The sequence below is a fragment of the Coregonus clupeaformis genome, chromosome 17 (assembly GCF_020615455.1).
Source record: "Coregonus clupeaformis isolate EN_2021a chromosome 17, ASM2061545v1, whole genome shotgun sequence".
NCBI lineage: Eukaryota > Metazoa > Chordata > Actinopteri > Salmoniformes > Salmonidae > Coregonus > Coregonus clupeaformis.
The window spans coordinates 63,817,907-63,838,755 of NC_059208.1; the positions used below are offsets into that span (position 1 = coordinate 63,817,907).

Sequence of the window (20,849 nt, forward strand, 5' to 3'; positions counted from 1 at the left end):
TATACAGAGAGAGAGATATATACAGAGAGAGAGAGATACAGAGAGAGATATATACAGAGAGAGACAGACAAACAGACAGACAGACAGACAGACAGACAGACAGACAGGCAGAACGACAGACAGAACGACAGAGACAGACAGACAGACAGACAGAGACAGACAGACAGACAGACAGACAAAGACAGAGACAGAGAGAGAGACAGACAGACAGACAGACAGACAGAAAGACACAGACAGAAAGACAGACAGACAGACAGACACAGACAGACAGACAGACAGACAAAGACAGACAGACAGACAAAGACAGAGACAGAGAGAGAGACAGACAGACAGACAGACAGACAGACAGAAAGACACAGACAGAAAGACACAGACAGACAGACAGACAGAGAGAAAGACAAAGAGACAGAGAGAGAGAGAGAGAGAACAGACAGAGAGACGGACAGAGAGAGAGAGAGAGCGAGAGCGAGAGCGAGAGAGAGAGAGACAGAGCGAGAAAGAGAGAGAAACAGACAGACAGAGAGCGATAGAGAATGGCTGAGCCAAGCAACACTACACTGTTCAGCTAAGCCTCGGCAGCAGAGCTGTAGGACAACTGCAGAGTCTACACTCCCATTGCGCCATAATCATCCATTTTGAGTGGACACTAAATGTAGATCAGTTATCATGGATGATAATAGCTAACCCATTAGGTGGCTGTTAGATCTAGACCTTAAACCTCAGAGAGAGCCAAGTCACCTAGAAGCTATTATTCCATTCAATCGCCGGCAGCCATTTTTTATTTATTTTTTACCTTTATTTAACTAGGCAAGTCAGTTTAGAACAAATTCTTATTTACAATGACGGCCTACACCGGCCAAACCCGGACGACTCTGGGCCAATTGTGCGCCACCCTATGGGACTCCCAATCACGGCCGGTTGTGATACAGCCTGGAATCGAACCAGGGGGTCTGTAGTGACGCCTCAAGCACTGAGACTTAGACCGCTGCGCCACTCGGGAGCCCATTTAAGCTACACATGTCCAGGGAGAGGGGAGGTAGCCATTAATATCATATTAATATTATTATCATGGAGTGGTGGTGTGATCTAGAGTGGGCTTTTACAGCCCCCCCATCTATCTCCCCCAGCCCTCTGTTGTTGAACGAATGGGTTTCACTCTCCACCCTCCGACGCTGCTTGCTGGGTAGGAGTCGTCGTGGCAACGCCGGATTTATTAGGCCCCAGGCATGTCATTGTGTTGGTGGAGTCTGCATTCTACTACTGCTGGTGACTCAGCATGGGAAACATAATGGGGAGATAGAGGTTGGAGAAGACTAAGCCTTGCCACTACTACCAGCCATTTTAGTGTTAGTAAGCAATATTCTATTTCTATATTCTAGCGGTATTTTAGATATTCTATCTATAATCTATTGCATGAAGATGTTATCACATTTATATTTAAGTCATTTAGCAGACGCTCTTATCCAGAGCGGCTTACAGTTAGTGAGTGCATACATTATAATTTTATTTTTCAAACTGGCCCCCCCGTGGGAATCGAACCCACAACCATGGCGTTGCAAACGCCATGCTCTACCAACTGAGCTACATCCCTGCCTGCCATTCCCTCCCCTACCCTGGACGACGTTGGGCCAATTGTGCGCCGCCCCATGGGTCTCCCGGTCGCGGCCGGCTACGACAGAGCCTGGATATAAGCATAGAAGTAGGTATTAGAATACTAGAATGGTCCAAAGGTCAGCCATCTTGGTCAGGGAGTTGGTCAACCATGGTTCGCCAGTGCTGTTATAAAATATTGTGTAAAACAATGAATGTTAATAATTTATCTGTACTGTATGTGTGTTATCTAGTTAGCCAGCCACTTTTAAAGGAATGATTCCATAAATTTTTTTTTAATTAATTGCCAATATGCCAAGATGCCATTCAAATAGTGCAGTTAATCCACAGTCATACACTGGCTCAATCAGTTGATGATAGGACTTAGACAAGTTGTAAATGCAACAAGTACTGATATTGTATCATATAACAGCGCTCACATTTTTCCAAGAAAATTAAATCGGAGACATTTATGGTTTGTTAACATATATTTTAGAGGCTATTTATACAGAAAATTGGTATAAAACCTGTATAAACGGTATTCATAATTATATCACAATATTTTAGGTTGACTATAATTCCATTACACCATTTCTGATACATCACATGCCTTGCTTTTATTTTCCTGTATAAGCAAAAGCAGGAAATGCATCACCTCTGCCTCTACTGCCATTCATTCCAATTAGGCTGGTTTTGGATTTCAACCCTGACCAAGATGGCTGCCAATTTCGCCCCACTATGGAACGTTGAGGGATTATGACGTAGCCCCTCACTCATCTGATGACTCACTATAGATGGTTTAGATCAAAGCCAGGAATGAAATCAGCATCTGAATCAGGATTCTATTCCTGGGATTTCACTGACCAGCTGTCAAGGGATCATTTCCTCTCAGACATGGAGTCGCTCTTTACAACCAACCCATCCCACCCCAGCCCTGCCGGGGAGCCCAGCCCAGTCCTGCTGTACCAAGTCTGATAGTAGTAAGGAGGGGTTCATCTAGTTGCTGCCCTGTAAGGGGGCCAAATCTGACAGACAATAACAGAAGCACACAAGTAGCCCGGTCCAAGATCATGTGCTGGCTTGCCATTTTTTTTACATTTTAGTCATTTAGCAGACGCTCTTATCCAGAGCGACTTACAGTTAGTGAGTGCATACATTATTTATTTTTTATTTTTCAATGTATGACCATAATATTTGGCAAGACAGCACAGAGATCTGGGACCATGCTAGCAAATAACCTTCAGTGTTCTGCTTTCTCTTGGATCTCTCCTGAGTCAGTCTAGTCACAGTGTGTATCTACTATTTATTCAGAACAGGACGTTCTACTCAAAGTACAGTAGGTACAGGTCAGAACAGTAGAGGACCGGCTCAGAGGAACAAAAGGGCCCTTCAACAACTATTAATACAGTGAGGCTCCACCATTCAGAGAGCAGCGAGGAGCAGTGAGTTGACTTCATCAGACGCTCATTTGGAGCTCGCAGTGGACCGAGGAGACGTCAGGACTGTGTCCCAAATGGCACCCTATTCACTATATAGTCCACTACTTTTGATCAGGGCCCATAGACGCATCCCAGGTCTACCGTTCAGCCTCTCTCTGCTCTCAGTCTCCTCCACTCTCGGCTGCTCAGCAGTTAGTAGAGCCATGATTACCATCATCATTATCATCATCTATATTCCAGCCTTTAAACAGTGACTCCCTCCCCAGCCCTCCTCAGACCTGCAGAGTACTACAGGGAACAGGTTGAAACTAACCAAGTAGAACGTCATTCTCCTCTTGAAAGAAACACTTCAGTTAGACACAGTATGCTTTTTACCTACATGCTTCAAAAACTGCAGAAGTTAAATTCTGAAGCACGACACCACCGGATTTTGAACTATTCTGTGTGTGTTTAGTGTCTAAATGACTCTGTATGAAATTGGTTGGTGGCACAGACAGACAACAACACAGGAAGTTTACATTCCCATGTGTCTACTCACGTGTCCAAAGACATTTCTGTGGTAATTAGCTTCCATTACCCAAGGACAAAGAACCAGTTCAGACTCACTATTCTCACACTCACAAAACAGTCCTGTCATCATCATGCTAGTTTTCATGGCAATTTCATAATTTTCCTGTTTTCTATGGCTGTTGACACACAGTGTGCCAGTAGGTGTCCAATCAAGATCACGTTGGCAACAGGATTTGTCAGTTGGCTAAAGCCCCCGCTGGCGCCAATATGAGAACTGTCCTCTTGAATTTGCATCCCCACGCCTGCAGCCCTGCATCCCTACTGCACACCACAGTCCTGTATTAATTACAATGGCTTAGGCAAGCAGAGAGACGAGGGTGGCCAGCTTAACTGGATCATGCTGAAGCCTGTGTTGGGGCTGTGCTTTGGCAAAGTGAGTGGGGTTATATCCTGCCTGGTTGGCCCTGTCCGGGGGCCACAGTGTCCCTGACCCCCACTGTCCCCGACCCGGGATGCTGACCTTCTAGGCAGAGTTGCAAAGAAAAAGCCATATCTCAGACTGGCCAATAAAAAGAAAAGATTAAGATGGGCAAAAGAACACAGACACTGGACTTTTTCTTCGCAACTCTGCCTAGGTCAGCATCCCGGAGTCGCCTCTTCACTGTTGACGTTGAGACTGGTGTTTTGCGGGTACTATTTAATGAAGCTGCCAGTTGAGGACCTGTGAGGCGCCTGTTTCTCAAACTAGACACTAATGTATTTGTCCTCTGGCTCAGTTGTGCACCGGGGCCTCCAACTCCTCTTTCTATTCTGGTTAGAGCCAGTTTGCGCTGTTCTGTGAAGGGAGTAGTACACAGCATTGTACGAGATCTTCAGTTTCTTGGCAATTTCTCGCATGGAATAGCCTTCATTTCTCGGAACAAGAATAGACTGACGAGTTTCAGAAGAAAGTTATTTGTTTCTGGCCACAATTGCTGATGCTCCAGATACTCAACTAGTCTCAAGAAGGCCAGTTTTATTGCTTCTTTAATCAGCACAACAGTTTTCAACTGTGCTAACATAATTGCAAAAGGGTTTTCTAATGATCAATTAGCCTTTTAAAATGATTAACTTGGATTAGCAAACACAACGTGCCATTGGAACACAGGACTGATGGTTGCTGATAATGGGCCTCTGTACGCCTATGTAGATATTCCATAAAAAATCAGCAATTTCCAGCTACAATAGCCATTTACAACATTAACAATGTCTACACTGTATTTCTGATCAATTTGATGTTATTTTAATGGACAAAAAAAAATAATCTTTCGAAAACAAGGACATTTCTAAGTGACCAGAAACTTTTGAACGGTGGTGTATATATGTTTTTTATGGCACGCGAGACATCCTGTCTGATTCACGCCTGTCTCAGTGGACTAATCCAGACATCCTGTCTGATTCACGCCTGTCTCAGTGGACTAATCCAGACATCCCTGTCTGATTCACGCCTGTCTCAGTGGACTAATCCAGACATCCTGTCTGATTCACGCCTGTCTCAGTGGACTAATTCAGACATCCCTGTCTGATTCACGCCTGTCTCAGTGGACTAATCCAGACATCCCTGTCTGATTCACGCCTGTCTCAGTGGACTAATCCAGACATCCCTGTCTGATTCACACCTGTCTCAGTGGACTAATCCAGACATCCCTGTCTGATTCACGCCTGTCTAAGTGGACTAATCCAGACATCCTGTCTGATTCACGCCTGTCTCAGTGGACTAATCCAGACATCCTGTCTGATTCACGCCTGTCTCAGTGGACTAATCCATTGCAGAGGCACACCAGTATCACCTGTAGTACATGTATTTAATTCCCATAATTTCTAATCTACAATGTTTGTTTGATTACAGTAATTTCTGTTAATGCATTCAATATATTATTATTCCAGTCTTTTACCGTTGTCATTGTCAGAGTGGACACATCGTTTACAGAGTGCACAACCCAGGCTACACTTGTGAGAAACAAGTTTTGGTTTATTTCATTCCATTTATGAGTTCTGTCAATTTATTCATTATCTTTTGTCTGTAGCGCTCCTGTCAATGTTGAGTAAGGACACGCACCTGATTATACATGGAAGTAGGTCTATATGCTACCTGGCCTGAACGCAAATGTAGGCCTCTAAATGTGCCCATTTGGGGATCTGATAGTATTTCTGATTGTCTTCTCAAAGTAATTTTTTCTTCACCTCAAAACAGAAAGTAAACAAAGTCTGTTTTCACATCTATTGAGAATGACAATAGTTCCTCAACTTAGCCTATTTGAAAAATCTTTCCAGATCTCTTTTGATAACCACTCAGCTCAGCGTGAAAGGGGGGAAAATGTCATGCTCTGATCCGGTCGAAACGTCATAACTTAGGCCTATCCCTTAGCCTACAGCTATGTCTGTCTGGAGCTCACTGGAGCGGGAAACTCTGAGGGATACAATGTTGCAAGTTTGCTAGCACAAGCTCCAGGCTGGACCCAAGTTTAATAGTTGATACAATGTTTCAAGTTCCTCGCGTAGCCAATTTGATTTATAGGATATTTATTTTTATCAGGATATTTTCTACCTGCAGGCTGCAATGTTTTTATTTGTTGGCTTTATGGAGGCTATTTTTACATAGTTGGCAATAGAAGTTACTTTTAGAAAACTGACGACTGCTTCCCCTGACCAGTAACACCACCCTAGTGACGACTGCTTCCCCTGACCAGTAACACCACCCTACTGACGACTGCTTCCCCTGACCAGTAAGACCACCCTACTGACGACTGCTTCCCCTGACCAGTAACACCACCCTACTGACGACTGCTTCCCCTGACCAGTAAGACCACTCTACTGACTGCTACTAATCCACCCTTCAAATCATCTCCTCTCCCTCTCTCCCTCCCTCCACCATGGGCCTGAGCCTCAGTCTGCGTCCCAAATAGAACCGTATTCCAAACACATTAGAAAAAAGGGTTCTTCGGCTATCCCCATAGGAGAACCCTTTTTTTGGTTTCAGGTAGAGACGTTTTTGGTTCCTGGTAGAACTATTCTGGGTTCTATGTAGAAACCTCTGTGGAAAAGGTTCTACGTGGAACCGAAAAGGTTTCTTCAAAGTGTTCTCCTATGGGGCCAGCCGAAGAACCCTTTTAGGTTCTAGATAGCACCTTTATTTTAAGTGTACAAAGTGCACTACTTTTGACCAGAGTCCTATGGAGGTTGGTCAAAAGTAGTGCACTATATAAGGAATAGAGTGCCTGCCTCCATCCTCCCTACATCCTGTTATAACACACTGCCTGGCCCGAAACACACACTAGTATCTCTCTCTCTCTCTCATATCCCTCCTCCATTACAACACACACACTCCCTTCTCTCCGTGGCGTCATCCTATTAAATCAGACTCCACCTCTTGGCTTGCCCAGTCAGCTACAGCCCTGCTGGTCATGAAACAGGAAATGAGGAGGCTGGTCATGAAACAGGAAATGAGGAGGCTGGTCATGAAACAGGAAATGAGGAGGCACACAGTTTATCCCTGGGCACGTTTAGTACAGTAATTGTCTCCTTCAGTGATGCTTCAGAGAAGCGTGCCCCAAGAATCCACTGGTCTAACTCCTACCTATTTCATGTTGCAGGTTCGGTTAGGAATAATCCCACAGTAAACTGATTCCATATACAGTCACCTGTGAACTCAGAGGACAAAGGTTACAATCTTACAGTAACTGTTTGGATTTTATTCAAAACACAAGTACGCATACGGCACAAATACACAATTAAAAGCAAAACCGAATGAGTACACACACACACACACAGACGCAATTAAAAGCAAAAGCGAATGCATACACACACACACACACACACGACAGAGGATGCGTTAACTTGACGGTGCAGAAGATGGTATGGGTGTGTGTTCCAGATCTCTGGGGGTCAGAGGAGAGGAGTCAGTTGACATGAGACCTTTGACCTTTACCCCCTTGCCAGGCCATAACACACACATGCTCTGCGTACCAAATGGCACCCTAGTCCCTATGTAGTGCACCACTTTTGACCAGGGCCCCTAGAGTGACCCATAGGGCTCTGGTCAAACGTAATGCACTATAAAGGGACTAGGGAATTCTGACCCATTCCCTCCACTCTGTCCCATTCCCTCCACTCTGTCCCATTCCCTCCACTCTGCCCCATTCCCTCCACTCTGTCCCATTCCCTCCACTCTGTCCCATTCCCTCCACTCTGTCCCATTCCCTCCACTCTGTCCCATTCCCTCCACTCTGTCCCATTCCCTCCACTCTGTCCCATTCCCTCCACTCTGACCCATTCCCTCCACTCCACTCTGACCCATTCCCTCCACTCTGTCCCATTCCCTCCACTCTGTCCCATTCCCTCCACTCTGTCCCATTCCCTCCACTCTGTCCCATTCCCTCCACTCTGTCCCATTCCCTCCACTCTGTCCCATTCCCTCCACTCTGTCCCATTCCCTCCACTCTGACCCATTCCCTCCACTCTGTCCCATTCCCTCCACTCTGTCCCATTCCCTCCACTCTGCCCCATTCCCTCCACTCTGTCCCATTCCCTCCACTCCACTCTGTCCCATTCCCTCCACTCTGTCCCATTCCCTCCACTCCACTCTGACCCATTCCCTCCACTCTGTCCCATTCCCTCCACTCTGTCCCATTCCCTCCACTCTGTCCCATTCCCTCCACTCTGTCCCATTCCCTCCACTCTGACCCATTCCCTCCACTCTGTCCCATTCCCTCCACTCTGTCCCATTCCCTCCACTCCACTCTGACCCATTCCCTCCACTCTGTCCCATTCCCTCCACTCTGTCCCATTCCCTCCACTCTGTCCCATTCCCTCCACTCTGTCCCATTCCCTCCACTCTGTCCCATTCCCTCCACTCTGTCCCATTCCCTCCACTCTGTCCCATTCCCTCCACTCTGTCCCATTCCCTCCACTCTGCCCCATTCCCTCCACTCTGCCCCATTCCCTCCACTCTGACCCATTCCCTCCACTCTGACCCATTCCCTCCACTCTGACCCATTCCCTCCACTCTGTCCCATTCCCTCCACTCTGACCCATTCCCTCCACTCTGACCCATTCCCTCCACTCTGACCCATTCCCTCCACTCTGACCCATTCCCTCCACTCTGTCCCATTCCCTCCACTCTGTCCCATTCCCTCCACTCTGCCCCATTCCTCCACTCTGTCCCATTCCCTCCACTCTGTCCCATTCCCTCCACTCTGACCCATTCCCTCCACTCTGTCCCATTCCCTCCACTCTGTCCCATTCCCTCCACTCTGTCCCATTCCCTCCACTCTGTCCCATTCCCTCCACTCTGTCCCATTCCCTCCACTCTGACCCATTCCCTCCACTCTGACCCATTCCCTCCACTCTGTCCCATTCCCTCCACTCTGACCCATTCCCTCCACTCTGTCCCATTCCCTCCACTCTGACCCATTCCCTCCACTCTGACCCATTCCCTCCACTCTGTCCCATTCCCTCCACTCTGTCCCATTCCCTCCACTCTGCCCCATTCCCTCCACTCTGTCCCATTCCCTCCACTCTGTCCCATTCCCTCCACTCTGTCCCATTCCCTCCACTCTGTCCCATTCCCTCCACTCTGTCCCATTCCCTCCACTCTGACCCATTCCCTCCACTCTGACCCATTCCCTCCACTCTGTCCCATTCCCTCCACTCTGTCCCATTCCCTCCACTCTGCCCCATTCCCTCCACTCTGTCCCATTCCCTCCACTCTGTCCCATTCCCTCCACTCTGACCCATTCCCTCCACTCTGTCCCATTCCCTCCACTCTGTCCCATTCCCTCCACTCTGACCCATTCCCTCCACTCTGTCCCATTCCCTCCACTCTGTCCCATTCCCTCCAGTTAGCCAAATGGCAACTCCATGAACGTAGAACAGCTCTTGAATGCATCAATGGATGATGAAGCAGAAAGGGTACTTCAGATACTGAGGGAACTACGGAGGGTCCTAGGGCCCAGATCTGGGACTCAACATGAGAGAAGTATGAAGTGTATTCATATCATTAGACAAGAGGTCTGTAAATAGGAGGGAATTGTTTTTGTTTTAATATATGCTGTGTGTGTTTGATTAGTATCACAGTTTGGGGAGAATTATTTCTACAAAGTTTTCCGATACAAGCAGTACCGCTGTGGGTGCTGCGAGTTCTGCTTACAAGGCAATGTTTCGGAAGTCAGCTGGCAGCGTGGGAGAGAGAAAGACAGAGAGAGAGAGAGAGAGAGAGAGAGAGAGAGAGAGAGAGAGAGAGAGAGAGAGAGAGAGAGAGAGAGAGATCCACATGATGAGAGAGAGGAATCACAGGTTGCAGCCCCCCAGGAAGTGAGAGAAGAGAAGAGCTGATGCCAAGTGGCGGTGCTGCATGAAGCTGGCAGAACAGTAGATAAAGGGGAACTGCTGAACGGGCAGAAACCAGACAGGAAGCGTGGGCTCTGTCTCCAGTGCTCCAGGTGTAGAGAGGCGCTCTGGAGGTGATCAAACCACGGCTGCATGCCAAATGGCACCCTGTTCCCTATATAGTGCCCTACACACACTTGTAAAAAAAAAAAAAAAGTAGTGCACTACATAGGGTACATAGGGAATAGGGTGCCATTTGGGACACAGACCAGGGCTTCCTTCCCTCAGACAGGGATTTACAGTTCCCAGCTGTGCAGAGGGCATATGTGATGAAACACACACTGAACAAAACACATATCCCTAGTCATTTGATTGCGCATGGGTGATTGAATACACGCAGGCACACACACACACACACACACAACACACACAGTAACCAGCATATTACTGCTCAACATCACCGTGTACATTGTTATATCAAAACAATGTTTCTCTCTCTTGATGAGAGAAATAAAAAACAATCAAATGCACTTAGGAGAAAAATATAAAGTCAAAAGTTTGGACACACCTACTCATTCCAGGGTTTTTCTTTATTTTTACTATTTTCTACATTGTAGAATAATAATGAAGACATCAAAACTATGAAATAACACATATGGAATCATGTAGTAACCAAAAAAGTGTTAAACAAATCAAAATATATTTTATATTTGAGAGTCTTCAAAGTAGCCACCCTTTGCCTTGATGACAGCTTTGCACACTCTTGGAATTCTCTCAACCAGCTTCATGAGGTAGTCACCTGGAATGCATTTAAATTAACAGGTGTGCCTTATTAAAAGTTAATTTGTGGAATTTCTTTCCTTCTTAATGTGTTTGAGACAATCAGTTGTGTTGTGACAAGGTAGGGGTGGTATACAGAAGATAACCCTATTTGGTAAAAGACCAAGTCCATATTATGTCAAGAACAGCTCCAATAAGCAAAGAGAACCGACAGTCCATCAGTCAATCCAGAAAATGTCAAGAACTTTGAAAGTTTCTTCAAGTGCAGTCGCAAAAACCATCAAGCGCTATGATGAAACTGGCACTCATGAGGACCGCCACAGGAAAGGAAGACCCAGAGTTACCTCTGCTGCAGAGGATAAGTTCATTAGAGTTACCAGCCTCAGATTGCAGCCCAAATAAATGCTTCAAAGAGTTCAAGTAACAGACACATCTCAACATCAACTGTTCAGAGGAGACTGCGTGAATCAGGCCTTCATGGTCGAATTGCTGCAAAGAAACCACTACTAAAGGACACCAATAATAAGAAGAGACTTGATTGGGCCAAGAAACACGAGCAATGGACATTAGACCGGTGGAAATCTGTCCTTTAGTCTCTCTCTCTCTCTCCAAATGTGAGATTTTTGGTTCCAACTGTCGTGTCTTTGTGAGACGCAGAGCACGTGAACGGATGATCTCCGCATGTGTGGTTCCCACCGTGAATCATGGAGGAGGAGGTGTGATGGTGTGGAGGTGCTTGCTGGTGACACTGTCTGTGATTTATTTAGAATTCAAGGCACACTTAACCAGCATGGCTACAACAGCATTCTGCAGCGATACGCCATCCCATCTGGTTTGCACTTAGTGGGACTATCATTTGCTTTTCAACAGGACAATGACCCAAAACACACCTCCAGGCTGTGTAAGGGCTATTTGACCCCTGAGTGATGGAGTGCTGCATCAGATGACCTGGCCTCCACAATCACCCGACCTCAACTAAATTGAGATGGTTTGGGATGAGTTGGACCGCAGAGTGAAGGAAAAGCAGCCAACAAGTGCTCAGCATATATGGGAACTCCTTCAAGACTGTTGGAAAAGCATTCCTCATGAAGCTGGTTGAGAAAATGCCAAGAGTGTGCAAAGCTGTCATCAAGGCAAAAGGGTGGCTACTTGAATAATCTAAAATCTAAAATATATTTTGATATGTTTAACACTTTTTTGGTTACTACATGATTCCATATGTGTTATTTCATAGTTTTGATGTCTTCACTATTATTCTACAATGTAGAAAATAGTAAAAATAAAGAAAAGCCCTTGAATGAGTAGGTGTGTCCAAACCTTTGAATGGTACTGTATATACTAAAGCAAATCTAAATTTCTAAATGCTTGGTAGCTTGTAGCTGGGTGCTGAAAGTGAGCTTAAAGGTTGAAAGCGGCTTTAAAATTAATCGGGCCCTGCGTGGGATTAGAGCTGGTTCTCTCTCTCTCAGTGTACTCTGTGTACTGATGTGGAGGGCAGATGGATCTCTCTGTGTACTGATGTGGAGGGCAGATGGATCTCTCTGTGTACTGATGTGGAGGGCAGATGGATCTCTCTGTGTACTGATGTGGAGGGCTGCTGGATCGGTCTATCAACTATCCCTCCCTCTCTCCATCCCTCCCTCCCTCTATCCCTTCCTCCTTTACACACCCTGCCCTAAGCCACCATCTATCAATCAGTCAACCTGGCCTTCCACTCCCTCCCTCCCTCCCTCCCTCTCTCTCACCCTCCATCCTACCCTCACGCCCTGCCTCACGCCCTGCCTCTCATCTCTCCCTCCCTCCTCTGCGCGCTCCGCCCTAACACACCGTCTATCAGTCACCCTGGCCTTCCACTCCCTCCCTCCCTCTCTCCCTCCCTCCCTCCCTCCCTCCCTCCCTCTCTTCACCCTCCATCCTACCTCACGCCCTGCTCACGCCCTGCCTCTCATCTCTCCCTCCCTCCTCTGCGCGCTCCGCCCTAACACACCGTCTATCAGTCACCATGGCCTTCCACTCCCTCCCTCCCTCCCTCCCTCCCTCTCTCCCTACCTCTCTCCCTCCCTCTCTCATTCCCTCTCTACCTGCCCCCCTCTATCCCTTCCTTCATCTCTCCCTCTCTCCCTGTGACCCAGAATTGAAAGATCTGCCTGACCCAAATGAGTTTAAAGTGAGTTTAAAGAGCATGGAATATTTTATGAGTGACACCAATGCGCCTTAGTGTTACTAGAACCAACCAAAACATGGTGACTGACTGGTGGTGTGACTGACAGTGAAAGTCCCAATATTCCCTAAAGGACAACAGCCCATCAGCAGTTCCGCTGCCTGGGACATGGGGGTTAAGGATACCCTCTGGTCTGTGGATCTGGAGGCCTGGAGGGCAGACCAATAAGGCTCTGGACTCAGGGGGGACTCAAGGCTCTGGACTCAGGGGGGACTCAAGGCTCTGGACTCAGGGGGGACTCAAGGCTCTGGACTCAGGGGGGACTCAAGGCTCTGGACTCAGGGGGGACTCAAGGCTCTGGACTCAGGGGGGACTCAAGGCTCTGGACTCAGGGGGGACTCAAGGCTCTGGACTCAGGGGGGACTCAAGGCTCTGGACTCAGGGGGACTCAAGGCTCTGGACTCAGGGGGACTCAAGGCTCTGGACTCAGGGGGGACTCAAGGCTCTGGACTCAGGGGGGACTCAAGGCTCTGGACTCAGGGGGGACTCAAGGCTCTGGACTCAGGGGGGACTCAAGGCTCTGGACTCAGGGGGGACTCAAGGCTCTGGACTCATTGATGGGGGCATTGATGACAGAGATCAAATCGAAACAATCAACGGTCAGACGGACGTCTAGGTTGAAGATGACAAAGGTTAAGACAATGGGAGCCTAATATCCCATAACTCTTTACAAACATGGGACCAGTGTTGCTAGTTAGCAACGGCACTAGTAGTTATCGACAGCGCTGGTCCCATAACGGAACGCTGCCGCATGAAATCATTACGTTGTCTTAACCTGTATATTTTCGACCTAGATGGACGTTTCAAGTCTCCCAAAGTCCCAAACGCGGCGCATCTCAACAGACACACCAGGCAGCATCGAGGCAAGTTCGCCAAGGGAGATGATGTGTGTGTGTGTGACCACTATCCAGCATGCACACATCAGGAGACTGAAGAAAATTACACCACACAGCTGTGTGAGGGAGAGATGGGAAAAGAGAGGGATTGAAAGAGAGAGAGACATGTACAAGTCCGGGGCGACCTAAATGCCAGAACTGGAAAATAACCTGACACTCTTAGCACACAGGGGGACAAACACCTACCTGGAGGTGACAGCATTCCCTCCCAAATATGCCCCCCTAGACACAACTATGACAAAGCAACCAACAAAAATGGGTCACAACTCCCGCAGCGATAGAGAGATAGATAGAGAGAGAGAGAGAGAGAGAGAGAGAGAGAGAGAGAGAGAGAGAGAACGCGAGAGAGAGAGAGAGAGAGAGAGAATGCGAGAGAGAGAGAGAGAGAGAGAGAGAGAGAGAGAGAGAGAGAGAGAGAGAGAGAGAGAGAGAGAGAGAGAGAGAGAGAGAGAGAGAGTAGCCTAACCAAGGAGGGTCGAGCGAGAGAAAGAAAACAAGAGAGTGATCCTCTGAGGCGGTGAAAGTGAGAGATGCAGCCAGCCTGGTAATCTGCTGGCGTCATCACACCTGTGAAGAACATGAACAGTCCTCGCTGCTAGCTGTCTCTAATTCTGCATCCCAAATGGCACCCTATTCCCTATAATATAGTGCACTACTTTTGACCAGGGCTCATAGGGAAACCCATAGTAATAGGGTGCCGTTGTACTATGTAGGGAATAGGGTGCCATTTGGTTTAACAGCTTCTCCATACTAATGTCACCCACGCACCGGGACATGATGTGGGGAGAGGGGTTTTCTGGGGACTACAGCTTCATGTCGACGCTAGTGACAAATGTCACGTAAGCAGTAAACCATGTCTCAGTGTGTTAGGCCTAGCTAGAGTGTCTGCTACCGTTTGGGTTCATAACACATGATATGCATCCCAAATAGAACCCTATTCCCTATGTAGATAAGAGTGCCGTTTGGGACGCAAGCCATGCACACTGCTCTTTCAACCGTTAATGAAACCGACACCTTGAGAGACAGCCACTGGAAATCAGACTATAAAATATATATATATATATATATCATGTAGATGTATAGATGTATGCCCCAGGAAGACCCCCTCTCGCAGGAAGACCCCCTCTCGCAGGAAGACCCCCTCTCGCAGGAAGACCCCCTCTCGCAGGAAGACCCCCTCTCGCAGGAAGACCCCCTCTCGCAGGAAGACCCCCCACAAACAGCACAAACCGTCATTCTGTTACCAACCTTTGAATCTGCACTGTTCTTCAAGTAAATGTGTTTTTGTAAAATGTTCAGTGGAAATTGTAAAAAGTTGTCCTTGTGAATAGAGTTCTTTAACTTTGCAATCATTGGTTTTTGTTTGACATACATTTTAAAGTGAAAATTCTGAGTCTCAGCATTATTCTGTTACTGTGGAATTGCCCTACACTACAGTGTCTGGTTACATCACTCACATCCCAGAAAGCAACATGTGCGTGTTTGCAAGGAGGAGCCCTTCCTTGTCTCTTGGACAATGAGAAAAGCAGTGTTTCCTGTAAGAGAATACTACTCATACTATCGCTACATTACATTCCAAGTGATTTAATTTGTACAGTGTAGACAAATGAAATTGTGGGAAAATATTAGTAGACTTAATCTCTCACCTCTCCGGTGTAGGCTAAGTGGGGCTTGTTTTGTTCCTCTTAATACAGCTAGACTCAGGACACTTCTCTTTTATGGCTTTATGCTCCATTGGTAACAAATCCTTAATAAATGTCACAGGAACTAGGCCTATTCAATAAAAGTTATACAAAGCCTAAATGAAACGTTATCAAAAGAGAGTTGAAGACAAAAGAAAAAAAAATGCAAGAAAGTAGCTGGGAGATCTTATTATCTGTTTAATTGAGTCTATAATTAGCCAAGAATAAAATCTATTAAATTTTTTTGCCTTTGATTACAAAAAAATATATATATATATATATGAACCTGAGAATATCTTTATCAACTCAAGTAGTATATTTGTGTTGTTTTGACATTGAGTATAATATATTGACATTGCGGAGGTCCATTCATATCGATGTGATTGAATTGCTATAGTACCCTCTCCTTTATCCGAATGGCTACATTTGTATAATTTTTTTTTACATTTGTATCAGTGAAAACGTTACATATTTGTTACACTGTTTCCTATTTGTGAACTCTGCCACCCCGACCACAATGCTTACCCTCAAATCAGCAGCCCTATTCTAGATTATTCTAACTCGTCGTGAGCCGCAAAAATTATTTAGCCTATATTTTCACGCCTTCGATCAATGAAACGGGTAAACAAAACATGTTTCGGTTAGAATGCAACGTTCTTTAGGAATTGATCATTTGAGACTTCTTGATAATAACCGGTCGGCAGGTGTTTAAAGGGTCTGTCTGAAAATGAAAACGATTGTGAAAAAATTGTCAGATTTCTTTCCTCATGAGCATCGCATCACACAATACGTAATCCATCGCCAGTGTGCAAGGTTTCACATTGTACTTACCTTTTTCTCTCTATTTCATGAAAATAAACCAATACTCCTCAATGAAAATAAACCGTTGGTTGTCTATTCTTTTCGCGCATTGGATAAACAGAGTCGCAATTCCATGAGTGTTATTATCCCGGGTATCTTTTTTTTTTTTGTTATGTGTTTAGGTTCTAGTAAAAAGGAGGGGGTTCCGTATGCAACGAGGTAAATGTATTTATAGCAGTGGCCAATGGACGACGGGCAGGGACCAGCCTAATCCAATCATTGTGTTCGAGGCTGTTGTTCGATGACAACCGCCAAGGCTGCGCCATCGTAACCAAGGATATATAAAAATGTCTTAATTTGCAAAGAAAATCAGTGTATCTATTTCAAGGAGTAAATTGGAACGATAACGTAGATATTGATTTAAAATCGATTGAATACATGTCTAGGGAATTAACCTGAATCAATTCAATGTCAGCGATTTACATTTTTATAACATGGTTGCTAAAAGAGGCATTGTTCAAGGCCCCCCGACCCTAGAGCATCTACACCGTGAGGTGATGATAGAACTGGTCGGAACAACTCGAGAAACCGCACTCATGCCACAGAACAGCGCTCACATTCGAATAGAATAAAACGCGTTCCATTCACTCAACAACGGACTTTTACACCTTTACAAAAAGGATGTGGTGAATCAGGTCCAAGTCTCTCACGGACCCTCCTTTCTCCTTTCATCCATCACATGTAATAAATAATGAGTAACATCCTTTTAATGGACTGGGTCAGCAACAAAAAAAAGGCATTCTCACTCTGTGGAGGGTTTGCTAAAGCTAAATCACCAGAATGCTTGTAGTGCTCTGCTTACAATTCTACAAATCAGGGGCGTAGGCACAGGTGGGCCTGGGTGGGCGCGGGGCCCACCCACTGGGGAGCCAGGCCCACCCAATCAGATTTTTCATGCTCTATTTGTCAGTGTTCCAAACGGGATATTATTTGTATTTTTACCTAAGCACATTAGGCCTACTTGACTTTAGCAGGAACTCACCAGAACTGAGTACCGGAACCTGTTTCAGTCAAAGTCAAGAACTGGCCTAAACATGCATACACCATCAGATAGAATGTATAGCAAGCAGTAGGGAGGGGGTGGGAAAACGTATTAAAAGTATTCAGACCCCTTAACTTTTTCCACATTTTGTTACGTTACAGCCTTACTCTAAAATTGATTAAATCGTTGTTTTCCCTCATCAATTACACACAATACCCCATAATGACAAAGCAAAAACTGGTTTTTAGATATTTTGGCTAATTTATTGAAAAAAAAAACCGGAAATGTCAACTTTACATAAGTATTCAGACCCTTTACGTAGTACTTTGTTGAAGCACCTTTGGCAGCGATTACAGCCTCGAGTCTTCTTGGGTATGACAAGCTTGGCACACCTGTATTTGGGGAGTTTCTCCCATTCTTCTCTGCATATCCTCTCAAGCTCTGTCAGGTTGGATGGGGAGCGTTGCTGCACAGCTATTTTCAGGTCTCTCCAGAGATGTTCGATCAGGTTCAAGTCCGGGCTCTGGCTGGGCCACTCAAGGACATTCAGAGACTTGTCCCGAAGCCACTCCTGCGTTGTCTTGGCTGTGTGCTTAGGGTTGTTGTTCTGTTGGAAGCTGAACCTTCGTCCCAGTCTGAGGTCCTGAGTGCTCTGGAGCAAGTTTTCATCAAGGATCTGTCTGTACTTTGCTCCGTTCATCTTTGCCTCGATCCTGACTGGTCTCCCAGTCCCTGCCACTGTAAAACATCCCCACAGCATGATGCTGCCACCACCATGCTTCACCGTAGGGATGGTGCCAGAATTCAGACGTGACGCTTGGCATTCAGGCCAAAGAGTTCAATCTTGGATTCATCAGACCAGAGAATCTTGTTTCTCTAGCCTCCTATCTCCTGGTCGCCTAGCCTACTATCTCCTGGTCGCCTAGCCTAGCCTACTATCTCCTGGTCGCCTAGCCTAGCCTACTATCTCCTGGTCGCTGAGCCTACTATCTCCTGGTCGCCTAGCCTAGCCTACTATCTCCTGGTCGCCTAGCCTAGCCTACTATCTCCTGGTCGCTGAGCCTACTATCAATCAATCAATCAATTTTATTTTATATAGCCCTTCGTACATCAGCTAATATCTCGAAGTGCTGTACAGAAACCCAGCCTAAAACCCCAAACAGCTAGTAATGCAGGTGTAGAAGCACGGTGGCTAGGAAAAACTCCCTAGAAAGGCCAAAACCTAGGAAGAAACCTAGAGAGGAACCAGGCTATGAGGGGTGGCCAGTCCTCTTCTGGCTGTGCCGGGTGGAGATTATAACAGAACCATGCCAAGATGTTCAAAAATGTTCATAAGTGACAAGCATGGTCAAATAATAATCAGGAATAAATCTCAGTTGGCTTTTCATAGCCGATCATTAAGAGTTGAAAACAGCAGGTCTGGGACAGGTAGGGGTTCCATAACCGCAGGCAGAACAGTTGAACTGGAATAGCAGCAAGGCCAGGCGGACTGGGGACAGCAAGGAGTCACCACGGCCGGTAGTCCCGACGTATGGTCCTAGGGCTCAGGTCTCTCAGTTGGCTTTTCATAGCCGATCATTAAGAGTTGAAAACAGCAGGTCTGGGACAGGTAGGGGTTTCGTAACCGCAGGCAGAACAGTTGAAACTGGAATAGCAGCAAGGCCAGGCGGACTGGGGACAGCAAGGTGTATCTCCTGGTGTATCTCCTGGTCGTCTAGCCTAGCCTACTATCTCATGGTCGCCTAGCCTAGCCTACTATCTCCTGGTCGCCTAGCCTAGCCTACTATCTCCTGGTCGCCTAGCCTACTATCTCCTGGTCGCCTAGCCTACTATCTCCTGGTCGCCTAGCCTAGCATCTCCTGGTCGCCTAGCCTACTATCTCCTGGTCGCTGAGCCTACTATCTCCTGGTCGTCTAGCCTAGCATACTATCTCCTGGTCGCTGAGCCTACTATCTCCTGGTCGCCTAGCCTACTATCTCCTGGTCGCCTAGCCTAGCCTACTATCTCCTGGTCGCCTAGCCTAGCCTACTATCTCCTGGTAGCCTAGCCTAGCCTACTATCTCCTGGTCACTGAGACAGCGAGAGGTTGCCAAGCCTATTGTGATTATTACTGTTATATCAGGGCATTATGTTCTAGTCTCATAGTCTATTCATTATAGGCCTATGGGTTATTATGTGTAGGTCCATGTGAGTCGCATGTTAAATGCAAGTCATGGATTTATGTAGGCCTACAAGACTATTTGGTCTGTAATGTGAAATCACATGTTAAATGGTTTGTTGTGTGAGATCGATTACAGTAGGATATAGGGTAGAATTTGATTTTATGATCATTTTATGATGATTTGAGTGCCCAAATTTTGGCCCACCTAAATTTGTGCTGGCCCTGCCTTCTGCCTATGCCACTGCTACAAATTGTCTGGAATAAAAGCACTAGAGATAAATTCCACAGAGAAATAGCCTACATGCACAGAAAGTCCCCACAAAGGAAAAGTACCAGCCTGATGTTGGTGTGAGGAGACTGTAGGGGTCGGGATTCGGTCTCTGAGGGTGCAGTGCGGTTGTAATTGGCATATCTAAGCCACTTTTAGCTAGTGCTCTGGGGGGATATTCAGTCCAAACACAATGGTTACCAGGCTACTATGGTTCAGTTTCTGTGTGCTCAGCCGTCCTCGTTCAGCGCTACTGTGCAAACCACTCAGGATCACCTGTTACTGTAATACATGATGGAAATCTCACAGAGCCTCCAAAACACGTTCCGGAGTGAAGTTTCCCCCTTGGTACAGATCTGGGATCAGCTTCTCTACCCCCAATTCTTAACCTTAAACATTAGTGGAGAACATGCTAAACTTACCCAAGATCAGCATCTAGGGGCAACTTTACCGTACTCTTCTCTTCACTGTCTGTGGCACCCATTTCTTTTCTTTTCTTTAGTCTCATGTCGTCACACCCTCCCCGTTGGCCCCGCCCCTCCCCTCCCTCTAATGTAAGGAGCAGGTGCACGCGGGCCAGACCGTCTGGTGATGTGAAATGACAGCACCAATCAGACGGGGTCCCCAGAGAAGAGGGGAGAAGGGGGAGCAGACGGCAGGAACCTCACACACACACACACACACACACAGGCACATGTGCGCGCACACACACAAACTCTCTCTCTCTCTCTCTCTCTCTCTCTCTCTCTCTCTCTCTCTCTCTCTCTCTCTCTCTCTCTCTCTCTCTCTCTCTCTCTCTCTCTCTCTCTCTCTCTCTCTCTCTCTCTCTCTCTCTCTCTCTCTCTCTCTCTCTCTCTCTCTCTCTCTCTCTCTCTCTCTCTCTCTCTCTCTCTCTCTCTCTCTCTCTCTCTCTCTCTCTCTCTCTCTCTCTCTCTCTCTCTCTCTCTCTCTCTCTCTCTCTCTCTCTCTCTCTCTCTGACACACACAGTACCCCCTCCCACACACGCACAAACAACACAATGGTACCCCTCCCTTCCTACCCTCTTGTGTCACCACCACATCTCTTCCAGAACGTTCCTCACTCCTCTCCCTC

General features: G+C 46.7%; 1 protein-coding gene across 14 annotated transcripts in view; it reads right to left on the minus strand.

The window, feature by feature from the left end:
- epb41a (erythrocyte membrane protein band 4.1a) overlaps window positions 1–20,849 on the minus strand; it is a 122,773-nt gene that overhangs the window by 79,352 nt on the left and 22,572 nt on the right. For 13 of the 14 annotated variants that reach the window (XM_041903772.1, XM_041903763.1, XM_041903769.1 and 10 more), the window contains exon 1: window positions 16,316–16,468. The exons of the other annotated variant lie outside the window; for it this stretch is intronic. The gene's annotated coding sequence lies outside the window, so the exon portion shown is untranslated. Of the gene's footprint in view, window positions 1–16,315; window positions 16,469–20,849 lie in introns of those variants that run through there. 14 annotated transcript variants of the gene reach the window in all.